The sequence below is a fragment of the Neopsephotus bourkii genome, unplaced genomic scaffold (assembly GCF_033783945.1).
Source record: "Neopsephotus bourkii isolate Nb327-2 ecotype Australia unplaced genomic scaffold, CSIRO-AGI_Nbou_v1 NB_780, whole genome shotgun sequence".
NCBI classification, from domain to species: domain Eukaryota; kingdom Metazoa; phylum Chordata; class Aves; order Psittaciformes; family Psittacidae; genus Neopsephotus; species Neopsephotus bourkii.
Window position 1 is genome coordinate 1190174 of NW_026901276.1, and position 13435 is coordinate 1203608.

The 13435-nt window shown below is 40.0% G+C and overlaps 1 long non-coding RNA gene across 1 annotated transcript in view; it reads left to right on the top strand.

Moving 5' to 3' along the window:
* LOC133213121 (uncharacterized) overlaps window positions 1–13435 on the top strand; it is a 59350-nt gene that overhangs the window by 5204 nt on the left and 40711 nt on the right. The window contains exon 2 of the long non-coding RNA XR_009725697.1: window positions 3968–4113. This is a non-coding gene — a long non-coding RNA (uncharacterized LOC133213121). The remainder of the gene's footprint in view (window positions 1–3967; window positions 4114–13435) is intronic.

The following is a 13435-nucleotide window of genomic DNA, read 5'->3' on the forward strand; positions in this document are numbered from 1 at the left end:
CCAGCGACAAGAACTGAATAACAGGGGGTTAGGAACGCAGTGCTGATGAAATGCAAAAGCAATACTTGCATAATACATCTCCTGACTTCTGACAACTGTCAGTGCAGGGAATTTCACTTTTTGTCATGAGAAAATGCCAATCACAGATGTGAAAATTAAGAGACAAATGTGATCTCAGTTGCAAAAAAACCCAAAAATATAGTGGAGAAATCAAGAAAGCACATAAATCCTTCCTGAGTCATCCAGCTGCTTTGTGAAAAACTTTTTCAGTCTTTCTATTAAGTTTTTCTGTTTTCATTCTAAAAATTGCCAGAAGGTGGAATAGGACAAGGGATAATGTGTTCAAACTTAAACAGGGGTGGCTTAGGTTGGATATAAGAAAAAAATTCTTTAGTGTGAGAGTGGCAAGGCACTGGAACAGGTTGCCCAAAGAAGCTGTGAATGCTCCATCCCTTGCAGTGTTCAAGGCCAGGCTGGATGGGGCTTTGAGCAACCTGATCTAGTGTGTTGTGTCCCTGCTCATGGCAGGGGGGTTGGAACTAGATGATTTTAAGGTACTTTCCAACCCAAACCATTCTGTGATTCTATGTGCTAAGAGAGCAGGTCCCATGGGCCACAGCGCCCTTCCCGCTATACTGTTCCCCAGCCCCACACCTCCTCCACCACCTGCTTCTGCCTATTGAGCCCCTCTGTCACTGAAATATTTTCTTAGGAGGAAAGGGATTTTTTTATATCCCCCTGCCCACATACAGGCAGGCCAAGGTGAGCATCAGTGGGGCAAACCAGGGCAGGCAGTAGCAGAGCAGCGTTGCTGGGACCTCCTTCAGCAGCACCATCCCTCCAAACCTGGAGGTAGTAAGGAGAGCCTGGACATGGAAGATGACTGAGATCTACAAGCTGTCTGGCAAACAAAAGGAAAAGGCAAGGGCTGGAGTTAGGCCAAGGTGAAGCTGGGAGCCATGAGGCTGATAAGGGACAGTCAGGTCCTCATAGATGCCTGGGTATGCACAGAGGATATTATAAACAGTTTAATAAATATTTGTTATGCAGTCCTAGACATCTATCAAAGCATGCCTGTTGTCACTCTGGGATGCACTATTGGTACTCTACATGAATGAGGTTCAGGTGGTCATCATGTAGCTAATGGGTGAATAGCACAAATTTTCTTCCTTTGACTGCAGGGTCTCCTGTTGAAGCACTCACCCACTCACTACAAAAATGACTGCTTCAGCTTTGGTGCAAGTAAACCAATCAAAACATGAAGTCGTGTAGGTCAGTGTAACAGTATGGATGCTACAAGCAGGGTAATATGGTGTTCGCAGCAAATTCCCAAAGAAGTAGAGTTACTTCCATCCTGAAGTACATTAAGTACTAAACTTTCATATATCATTGTGACTGAAAAAATCAAATCCAGAAACTGTCTGTGTAGATGTAAACACTTTGACAAAACAGACTAAAATTTAACTGGTTTAATATTTCTTCATAAAAATATCCTTTTGGAAAGTCATGAAGCAGAATAAGAGGTTGCTAAAATCAAAGCTGTGTGAACTACCTACCTCACAGAGCTCATGAATCAATTACAATAAAGCTATACCTGTCAAAATTAATTAACCTTAAAAACAGTTATTATTCAGTGTTGCTGATTTTCTGTCTCCTACACACGCACATATGTGTGCACACAGTGGTACTTGACTTTGAGCTTACAAGTGCACCCAATTTAGCAGCTGCAAAGGTTTATCCCAGTTATTAATATAAGATACTGGGATTTATCTGCAGTGAGAATGTTTTTCCGCTCAATTTTGCTATTGGGTTGCCAGGGGATATTCAGACTTCTAGATACAGGTATAGCTTGTGCATGTGGGAATAATTCACTTGAGGGCAAGACAAGAACAATGCACACAATGGAAAAAAGGAGGAGAAAATCAAATCTTCATTAGATGTATGACAGACCTTGATTGAAATATCTGGATGGGAAGACCATACTACAGCTATAGTCTGGACCACCTATCTAAGATTGTGACAATGACTGTAAAGGAGATTAGAAAGATTATAGAATTATAGAATCATTTAGGTTGGAAAAGACCTTTAAGATCATCAAATCCAGCCAGTAACCTAACACTGCCAACTCCACCACTAAACCATGTCCCTCAGTGCCACAGCTACACATCTTTTAAATATCTCCAGGCAAGGTGACTTAACCACTTTCTTGGGCAGCCTGTTCCAAAGCTTGACAACCATTCCAGTAAAGAAATTTTTCCTCATAGCCAGTGTAAGCCTCCCTGGCTCAACTTGAGGCCATTTCCTCTTGTCCTATCGCTTGTTACTTGGGAGAAGAGATTAACACCCACCTTGCTACAACCTCCTTTCATGTTTTCCTAGACTTCTTCTAGTCATTTTTAGAGACAAGACAGTGGGCTAGCTGGGTCTTTGTGATGACTCTCCATGGATATGTATTTTGCATTTACACTATATGGACTGTGAAAGTTTTGCGTTATTGAAAGATTTAATGCACCTTAGGCAGAGTTAATGCAACCAAGAATCTGGAAACAAATGGAACATCACTTTCCTGGGTTTAGTGTACAAGTATTTCAGTTTCCACTGCTGTGTACTTCTATCTAAAAAGGGACTAAAAACTGCTAACAGGTAAGAATTCTTGCATTGATTCAATGCTCTTTCTTACGGGTGTAAGTAAGCAGATATTATGAATGCAGTAGGAAGAAAGGCAAGAGATCCTGAAAAAGCAGGAAGTCCAGGCTGAATTTCAGTTCTGTCAGGCACTATTAATAAAGATACTGAGTTGTATTAAGTATACAGGTCAGTTCAAAATGGTACAGGTTACACTTCTACATGGAGCTTACATGGGGGTTCGGGTTGGGTTTGTTTGTTTTTTTCTTTTGTTTGGTTGGTTGTTTGGGTTCTTTTATTATTAGCTTATTCCTGTTGTACAACCTGTAACCTTACTAGCAGAGCTGCTAGTATTTCAGGAAGGTTGAAAATGTTCATAGGACAGAAACCTTCCTAACATGCCCTCAGGTTTGGAGTGACTAAAAAAATGCATTTGTGGGTGATGGCAGCATGGCAGGGCCTCTGTATTATCAACAGTAAAGGGTTAAAGAAAACTAGTTTTTAACACAGCTGTGGGGTTTCTATCACTGTTTGAATCTTTCTTCATCTTTATAGAGAAACATGACAGCCTTAGTGGGAGAGTATTGTGCACTACTGAAATGCTATGTGGCTACAGGACAACTTTACAGGGTCAACAAATTTGAAGCTTCACACAGCTTTATAAGGGTGCCAGCTTTTCCTGATGTGAATCTATAAATGATTTTGTCAGACTTTTGTTATCTACAGTCTGAAATGCAGATTTCCCACTTCCAACATTTTCTTTATATCTTATGTTAAATATTCTCTTGAAATAAGCAGCAGCATAAAGAAATGCTACAATTTTAGCATGATTGTTACAGGACATCTATGACAGAACAGAAAGCAAGCTGCAGGCAGTGAAAAATGGAAGACCAGCAATTACCAAGATTTACAAGAACACTCCTTTATACCTGTGTTCTGTGGACCTGGAAGAAACGTAACTTCCATTTCAATGTGTAGTTTTGACTTGCTTTATCTTAAAAATGCTAGTTTGTTTGAAAGGTCAGCGTTCTTTATTCTTATGAGGGCACAAAGCTACTCCTTATGAGAGCAACAGTGGTGGTGTAGCATTTCCTGAAAGAAAAGAGACAAATATAAATGCAAAGGAGAAAGTTTTGATTTCGGCAGTGGAGATGAATCAGAACAAGAAAAAATAAAGGCAGAGGAGAGTGGCAGAGTCTGAAATGAAGGCAGTGTGATCTGAATATTGATGAAGAGGCATTGACAAGATGAAAGATCTCTCTCTGTCGCTCTCTCACCCTCTTATTTCCAGTGTGTAAAATCTGTCCTGTTGACACACTTTTGCGCTCTTTTTATGTTGCAGAACTAGAACGAATAGGATTCACCATCAGTGCTGGTGGTGTCGCAGGCCCTGTGACAGATACTTGCTAGGGGAAGGCCTCAACAGCTGCATCCCATTCTCCCCCATTTTCTGAGACCCTTCAGTCCATGCAACTGGACTTTATCAAGGTTTGAGAATTCTTCTCTGAGTAATTCAGGCTGATTACAAGAAAAGGAGATCTATGGGGTACTGACAATTCACATCCACACTCCAGGGAAACACAGTATACTTAAATACATAAGGTATTTTACATGTATATAATTTAAGTATATTCATAACGTAACATATTTCTCTGATGGATGTCAGTACTTAGAGGAAATCCTGTTTTGAAAACAAAAGAACAAAAAAAAAAAAAAAAATCCCAAACAGACATGCCATATTTGAAAATAAAAGGTTACCAAACTTAAAAAAAGGGTGACCAGGTTAGGAAAGCGAAGGCCCAGTTACAATTAAACTTGGATAGGATATTAAGGATAACAGGAAAGGATTCTACAGGTACATAGCAAATAAAAAACAGACTAGGGAGAACGTAGGCCCCCTCAGGAAGCTCTCGGGTGAAATGGCTACACAGGATTTGGAGAAGGCTGAGGTTCTGAATGACTTCTTTGCCTCGGTCTTCTCTCTAGCAAAGGCTCTGACTGCACCACCCAAGTCTTGGAAGGCAGACGCAGGGACTATGAGAATGAAGACCTTGGGCCCACCGTAGGAGAGGAATTAGTTCAAGACCATCTTCAAAATCTGAGCGTGCACAAGTCCATTGGTCCTGATGAAATCCATCCGCGGGTGCTGAAGGAGCTGGCGAATGAAGTTGCTAAGCCACTGCCCGTCATATTTGAAAAATCATGGCAGTCAGGTGAAGTTCCCAACCACTGGAAAAAGGGAAATATAACCCCCATTTTCAAGAACGGGAAAACGGATGACCTGGGGAATTACAGACCAGTCAGTCTCACCTCTATGCCTGGAAAAATCTTGGAGCAGATTCTCCTGGAAGGCATGCAAAGGCACATGAAAAACAACAAGGTGCTTGGTGACAGCCAGCATGGCTTCACTAAGGGGAAATCCTGCCTGACCAATTTGGTGGCCTTCTATGATGGGGCTACAGAACTGATGGACAGCAATAGAGTAGTTGATGTCATCTACCTGGACTTGTGTAAAGCATTCGACACTGTCCCACACAACATCCTTGTCTCTAAATTGGCGAGACATCAATTTGATGACTGGACCACTTGGTGGCTAAAGAACTGGCTGGATGGATGCACACAAAGTGTTGTGGTCAATGGCTCAATATCCTGCTGGAGATCTGTAACGACTGGTGTCCCTCAGGGATCGGTGTGGGGACCAGTCTTGTTTAACATCTTTCTCTCTGACATGGACAGTGGGATTGAGTACGCCCTCAGCAAGTTTGCCGATGACACCAAGCTGTGCGGTTTGGTTGATACGCTGGAGGGAAGGAATGCCATCCAGAGGGACCATGACACGCTTGTGAGGTGGGCTGATGCCAACCTCATGAAGTTTAACCAAGCCAAGTGCAAGGTCCTACACCTGGGTCGGGGCAATCCCAGGCACAGCTACAAGCTGGGCAGAGAAGAGATTCAGAGCAGCTCTGCGGAGAAGGACTTGGGGGTGCTGGTCGATGAGAAAATGAACATGAGCCGGCTTCAGTGTGCGCTTGCAGCCCAGAAAGCCAATCGTATCCTGGGCTGCATCAAAAGGAGCATGACCAGGAGGTCAAAGGAGGTGATCCTGCCCCTTTATTCTGCTCTCGTGAGACCTCACTTGGAGTATTGTGTTCAGTTCTGGTGTCCTCAACATAAAAAGGACAAGGAACTGTTGGAACAAGTCCAGAGGAGGGCCACAAGGATGATCAGGGGACTGGAGCACCTCCTATATGAAGACAGATTGAGAAAGTTGAGACTGTTCAGCCTGGAGAAGAGAAGGCGAGAGAATGTGGGAAGATGGCAGAATCATAGAATCATAGAATAGTTAGGGTTGGAAAGGACCTTAAGATCATCAAGTTCCAACCCCACTGCCATGGGCAGGGACACCTTGCTCTAAACCGTATCACCCAAGGCCTCATCCAACCTGGCCTTGAACACTGCCAGGGATGGAGCATTCACAACTTCCTTGGGCAACCTATTCCAGTGCCTCACCACCCTAACAGGAAAGAATTTCCTCTTTATATCCAATCTAAACTTCCCCTGTTTAAGTTTTAAGCCATTACCTCTTGTCCTATCACTACAGTCCCTAATGAAGAGTCCATCCCCAGCATCCCTATAGGCCCCCTTCAGATACTGAAAGGCTGCTAGGAGGTCTCCATGCAGCCTTCTCCAGGTTGAACAGCACCAACTTTCTCAGCCTATCTTCATAAGGGAGGTGCTCCAGTCCCCTGATCATTCTCGTGGCCCTCCTCTGGACTTGTTCCAACAGATCCTTGTCCTTTTTATGTTGAGGACACCAGAACTGCACACAGTACTCCAAGTGAGGTCTCACGAGAGCAGAATAAAGGGGCAGGATCACCTCCTTTGAGCTGCTGGTCACACTCCTTTTGATGCAGCCCAGGATACGGTTGGGTTTCTGGGCTGCAAGCACACACTGAAGCCGGCTCATGTTCATTTTCTCATCGACCAGCACCCCCAAGTCCTTCTCCGCAGAGCTGCTCTGAATCTCTTCTCTGCCCAACCTGTAGCTGTGCCTGGGATTGCCCCGACCCAGGTGTAGGACCTTGCACTTGGCCTGCTTAAACTTCATAAGGTTGGCATCAGCCCACCTCACAAGCGTGTCATGGTCCCTCTGGATAGCATTCTTGCCTCCAGCGTATCAACCTAACCACACAGCTTGGTGTCATCGGCAAACTTGCTGAGGGCGTACTCAATCCCACTGTCCATGTCAGTGACAAAGATATTAAACAAGACTGGTCCCCACACCGATCCCTGAGGGACACCAGTCGTTACTGGTCTCCAGCTCGACATTGAGCCATTGACCACAACCCTTTGTGTGCATCCATCCAGCCAGTTCTTTATCCACCGAATGGTCCATTCATCAAATTGATGTTTCTCCAATTTAGAGACAAGGATGTCGTGTGGGACAGTGTCGAGCACTTTACACAAGTCCAGGTAGATGACATCAACTGCTCTACCCCTGTCCATCAGTTCTGTAGCCCCATCATAGAAGGCCACCAAATTGGTCAGGCAGGATTTCCCCTTAGTGAAGCCATGCTGGCTGTCACCAAGCACCTTGTTGTTTTTCATGTGCCTTAGCATGCCTTCCAGGAGAATCTGCTCCAAGATTTTTCCAGGCATAGAGGTGAGACTGACTGGTCTGTAATTCCCCAGGCTGAGAAAGTTGGGGCTGTTCAGCCTGGAGAAGAGCAGGAAGCATGGAGACCTCCTAGCAGCCTTCCAGTGTCTGAAGGGGGCATATAGGGATGCTGGGGATGGCCTCTTCTTTATGGACTGTAGTGATAGGACAAGGGGTAATGGGTTATAACTTAAACAGGGGAAGTTTAGATTGGTTATAAGGAGGAAATTCTTTCCTGTTAGGGTGGTGAGGCACTGGAATAGGTTGCCTAGGGAAGTTAGGAATGCTCCATCCCTGGCAGTGTTCAAGGCCAGGTTGGATGAGGCCTTGGGTGATACGGTTTAGAGCGAGGTGTCCCTGCCCATGGCAGGGAGGTTGGAACTTGATGATCTTAAGGTCCTTTCCAACCCTAACTCTTCTATGATTCTATGATTCTATAAACCATAAAATTTATAGCAATTAGGTTCACCAAGAACTGCTGAAGTTTTGCTTCAACACATGCTACTCCACTGGGAAAAATGTCACCTTCAAGCCATCAACCCATTGGCTTTGATGGCAGCTCTTTTCAAAGAATCAGGGTCCTCAGATGAGCATGGCTGTTGCTCAGAACAGTTTGTATTCTCCCAGTAAGTACGTTTTCACAGTGTAGGTCTAAACATAGTGACATATATCCGTATGTGTGTAACATGGGACTTTAATGGGTCGTTAGATTGTGAAGTATGCAATATACAGGCCAGAAAATTTTACAGTGAGATAAAAACGTAATCTTTTAAAGTTTATATGCTATCTGAGTTAGTACTGTCTTGATTGTCCTGCTCTGTAATGGCTTTTGTAGTACATCTGAAGCTTTTTTGTTTTTTCTGCCTCTGTAGTACAGCTACAAGGAAACTGTGATTTCACTGGAACCAATCAAGACAATCAAGAAAACCAAGGTGCTACTTCAAATCCTGACCTGTTCAATGAAAAGCATGTTTACATTTGTGGCTAATTTGCCTGACCAAGAAGTTAAAAGTTAAATGACACATTTTTTTCCTGGTATATAGAAGTCATGAGTTTTAGTTAGTTAATACCTGTGTAGCTTTTCTTAAAGGTACAATACATTTGATAACTGTAGCAGGTTTAACAGTAAGGAGCAGGCAAAACATCTCAGTTAGAATTTTTCAAAGGCATTTATGGCAGGTTTCCCCAAAATTCAGTAGGTCTTGGATGCAGTAAAGTCTAATTTACTGAGATGCTTTAACCAAAGCAGATTTGTTATCTTGATATATATCTCTGTGTGTATACTTTTATTTCAGCATTTAAAAAAGTTTTTCAATTTGCCTAAGTGCAGTTTCAAAAAAATAAATATGAATGCAGGGGATGCAAAATTGCTAGGACATCCCAAAAAAAATTATTGGCTGGTAGCTAGTTGTCTGGAGCATCAGACTCCTGGGTACTGTAAAATGTTTGCTACCTGTGCTTCATCCTTTGCCATGTTAAAGCCTCAGAGAGCCAGGTTTGCTGGATGTGTGGAAATGCTTTGAGTTTGGGCCCCTCATCTCTTGGGGAATAAAGTTCAAAAGTAAGAATTCCACTAAGCATAAATTTGATCTGGGAGAAACTATAAGTGCCTAAACTCACCTCTGTCTCCTTTCTGGCTTAAGATAAATGTGGTACAGTACAGTATTAGTGCAGCTTTGTATCCAAGTCATACCTTAATCTGATCACACCTGTGTTGACCAAAATACATGAATTACAAAAGAAGCTGTTAATTTTTATGCAACCCTAATCTATTAGGATAATTAGGAAAGTCTAATCTTTGTTATTAACTATGTTTCAAAGACAAGAAGAATAGTGGAAAAAAGCCCCCAACCAAAACAAAACCATAAACCAACCCCACTTTCTTGGGATTAATTGCTATTCACATTTTCAGTTTTGAACGGAGTACCTGCAGGTGAAGGACAACTTCAAATATTAGTGTTGAAAGGCAAAATTGTCTGCTGTTATGTCTCCTACATAAAGTTATAATAAGGATAATTTAAATTCCTGCTAGGGTGACAACACTTGATTGCAATATCCTATTCACAAAAAAAAAAAAAAAAAAAAAACCACAAACAAAAAAACCCCCCAAAAACTAAACAACCAAATGAAAAAAAAAAAAAACACACAAAAAAACAAATAACAATTGCATAAATCACTAAGGGGAAAATAGACATGTTTTTTATAACTGCACCTAGCTTATACCTAGGTTTGGTAGAGAAAGCAGAGCAGCAATGTATTTTCTCAGGACTTATGGGTTTGGAATTCACGTGTTAATGAACACTTTGTATATTTGCTATACTTTTACTACCTCTAGTCCACACATTCACAGTGTGTCACACACATTTTCATTTTATGTAGTAGGGATCTCTTCTTGCTGATACACCAAGATACAATAGAGAAGGATTTAGCATTAATGATAAATTGAAGGATTACAGGTTAAGAGAGATTTTTTCAGGTCATTTGTTTAATTTCTCCTGTTTCCTTTCCCTGCAATACTTCGCCAAAATCCTTTATCTCTCACATATTTATTTTCTGTGGTTTGGCATTACATTGGAAGTAAAACTACTGAAATAAATGACTAAGATGTTACTGCCAGGTTGTTCTTTAATCTGTGACTTACATCTGACTGCATATTTATGAATTTTTAAAACAAGAATACGTACAGTAAAACCACCAAGCAAATTTGGGGGTAAAAAAGGCCCAAAGAAACAAAAAACAAAAAATAAACGCCAAACCAAACCCAGCTCCTCCACAAATCAAAACCTTGTTTAGTGCTATATCAGTAATGATGGAAATAGCTTCAGGTGTTTCCACAAAGACTTACAATGTAGTCCAAATATATATCTATAAATATATAGATATAAAAAAAATTATAAAGCAGCTTCTTAAGAGAAAACATGAAACATTCCTAAGCTAGTTTTCAATTTTAAATAGAGGCATGACTATCATTTATAGCCATGAAACTATGAAGTTTCTCTCTTAGAAGATGACAAATGGAATAGTTACTTAAATCGATTTTAGAAGATTTGTGAGAATGAATAGCAAGAAAACTTTGCAATGTATTGTAACAAATTAAAACAATTTTTCTGACACCGCAATTTGTGATACTAACTCTGGTAATTAGGGCACAATTAATCTTCTATAACTTTAGGCATTCAGGGTGCTGTCATCTTTATCCTGAGCTCATAATCTGGAGACCTTATAGGCACTGGGGAGAAATAGGACTGTTTTCAAATTATTCAGGTCATTCCAGTGTAGACATCTTAAGTGAATCTCATCTTTAAAGGACCTATTTCACCCTCTCAACTAGACAGGAAAATGCATGAAAAGCTTGGAAATACAAGGTACATGACAGATGCCTAAAGCTGTGTGAGGTCATTCCTGATGTTAATATGTGGAGAGGATGTAAAATAGTAAGTAGAAATGAGCTTGTACACTTAGAGAGAAGGCATTACATATACAAAAACAAACAAACAAACAAACAAACAAAAAAAAACAACAGGTGATTTTCCAGTAGTTCCAATAGTGGTGGCAAAAAATATTAGTAAAATTTATGGAGATTAAAAAAGAAAAAAAATTATGTATCCTATGTTTGTGCCCTTGCATGCAATACAAGGATTTCAAGGGGTTGCTAAAAAGATACTCACTTGCCTAGGAACATAGAAGAAGACAACATTTTTTCTTTTTCCTTTTGGTTTTATGGTGCTTTATAATAGCATACCTATATAGACATTCAACAACTTTTGAAAAATAACAATTTGATACGGATAATCCTGAAATCTCTGAACACATGAAGAGCAAATGAGGAATTGTGACTAATGGCTGTCAGGTCTAAAAATAAACCCAAAATTTTTTTTTAAACCCACAAATAGATCTCTTACTATACCTTCTGATTACATCTGCCTTGATGGTCAAAGCCTTACAGGAGAAACTGAAGTCCCTCTCTTTTCAGGAACAAGCTGTTTGATACACTTTCCCTGATTTCTTTTGTTTTAATTATCTATGGCCAGGGATGTCATTAATTCTGCCCTCAGCTTCTGTACTGAGATTCTATTAGCAGCTTGTTTATACAGAGTGTGCAAGGAAGTTAAGACAAACCAACTTAAGACATCTTGTGTCAAGTTACATTTGTTAAAGCACATTGTATGGATGGTTTGCTTCAGAAAAGCAGGTACTAAATATGACACACTTATGGGTTTATATGGGATTATTCCTCATTTCCTTCAAATTTACAACTTATATTGCTTTAACTTTTATCGGTTATTCTAAACACTTATCTGAACTATATCAGATACCTCCAGAAATGGAGGAAGACTTGTGCATCTCTTACTTGTGCATAGTTCTCAGGAGATAGTCAAATAATCAACAGCTGTTACTTTTCTTCAGTGTTATGCCACTTTAGCTAGTATGTTTTAATAATTTAAAATCTATTTTAATTCGTTTCTCACTTCTAAATGGCAAGGTGTTGCAGTCTTCAGTGACACAAGGGAAAAATATTGGAAAGCTTTGACAATAAGGAATATTTATCAAGTCACATTTTTGTTTCCCTGTTTTCCAGACTGAACTGGCGTTCACACTCAGAACGTTTATCTAGCTTCAGACAAGGCCAGGTTGGATGAGGCCTTGGGTGTTATTGTTTAGTGCAAGGTGTCCCTGCCCATGGCAGGGGGGTTGGAACTTGATGATCTTTAAGGTCCTTTCCAACCCTAACTATTCTATGATTCTATGATCACTGCAATATTAGGAGTGTGAAAGACTGTAGCAATCTGCACATATTAACTAGGTATGATACAGATGATTATACTTCTATATGATATAATACTGGCATCTAAAGGCATCGATGGCTGTTGTTTCATTGTGAAGAAATTAGTAACCTTCAAAGCTGTTTTATTACTTGGGATTATTAATTTTGTCACTTCTTCTGTAATTTTTTTCCTGCAGCCATATTTGCAGATGTTCTCAAAGATAATTACAAGAGAAAAGGATCTCATTTTTTACCAGGGATGTCACCTTTGTCCATAAGAACCAAGTTAAAAATAAAACCAACACCCTAATTAAAAACCTTTCCCTAAATTTCCCTCCTCACCTAAAGGACAATGTGACATGGCATGAATAAATTCTTAACTAAGCTACAGTGTGTCAATAAACTTCCAATTTAATGGATACTGAACAAAAAGACATCAAAGCCAAGGTTGTAACTCATTTGTTATGTCAAGAAGTCATTGAAAGAGCTTGAAATATCTTTGAATTTTAATCAATGTCCTTTTCTCATTTTCTTGTGGTTACAACTATTTGGTCACTAATTGATTTTTTAAATCTTAGATAATTATGATTTGTTTGTAGACATAGCAAGTTTAGCAAGTTAAAACTAAGGTACAGAGAGGCTTTTCTATTAAAAAGAACAAGGTAAAAAAAAAAAAGGTGGTTTTTTTTTAATTTTTGTATGCTTCTCATCAGGAGAAAAGGCCTAAAAATAGAAAAATAAATCAAGGAAATTCCTACTTCACATTTGAAAATTATATGCCTTCCTCCTTACTTTTTGAACTCTGAGAACACGCACACATCTCTCTCCTTATATTAAGCTAGTTTGATTTTTCAGCCAATTAATGGTGAAAAGTAGTGGAAAGAACACAATTAGAAAGACATTCCTCATTTCTTTGTGTGAGAAGCTGATAGAAAATAACAGGTGAAATATGACTGTGAGACGCTGTTGAGGGTTCAGGTCATCTGCTGACAATACCTGTTGAAGTATTTAAGACATATTTTATCATCTGGCCAAAAAAAAAAAAACTAAACTGGAGACAGAGAAGATAAGTACAAGACATTATTTCAGAAAATGGTTCGTAAGTTTATGTCCCAGATTATTCAAATCTGAAGTGACATGATAACTGGGACAAAGTGATAATGATTTTGAAGTTTGGTCTTCCCCATTACACGTATTTAGAGCAGATATATTTGCATCCATTGCCTTCTCAGGTTGCTGAACCTCCCAGTATCTCTGTTATCTAAATTTCCAGCACAATCTGGGAGTTCTGAGAGTGCTGATATTTTCCATTCATATCCCTAAGGATACATAGCAATATCGTGCATGTTCTGCCTTAGTATTTTTTTGTAATCACTGTGTGCTATTTA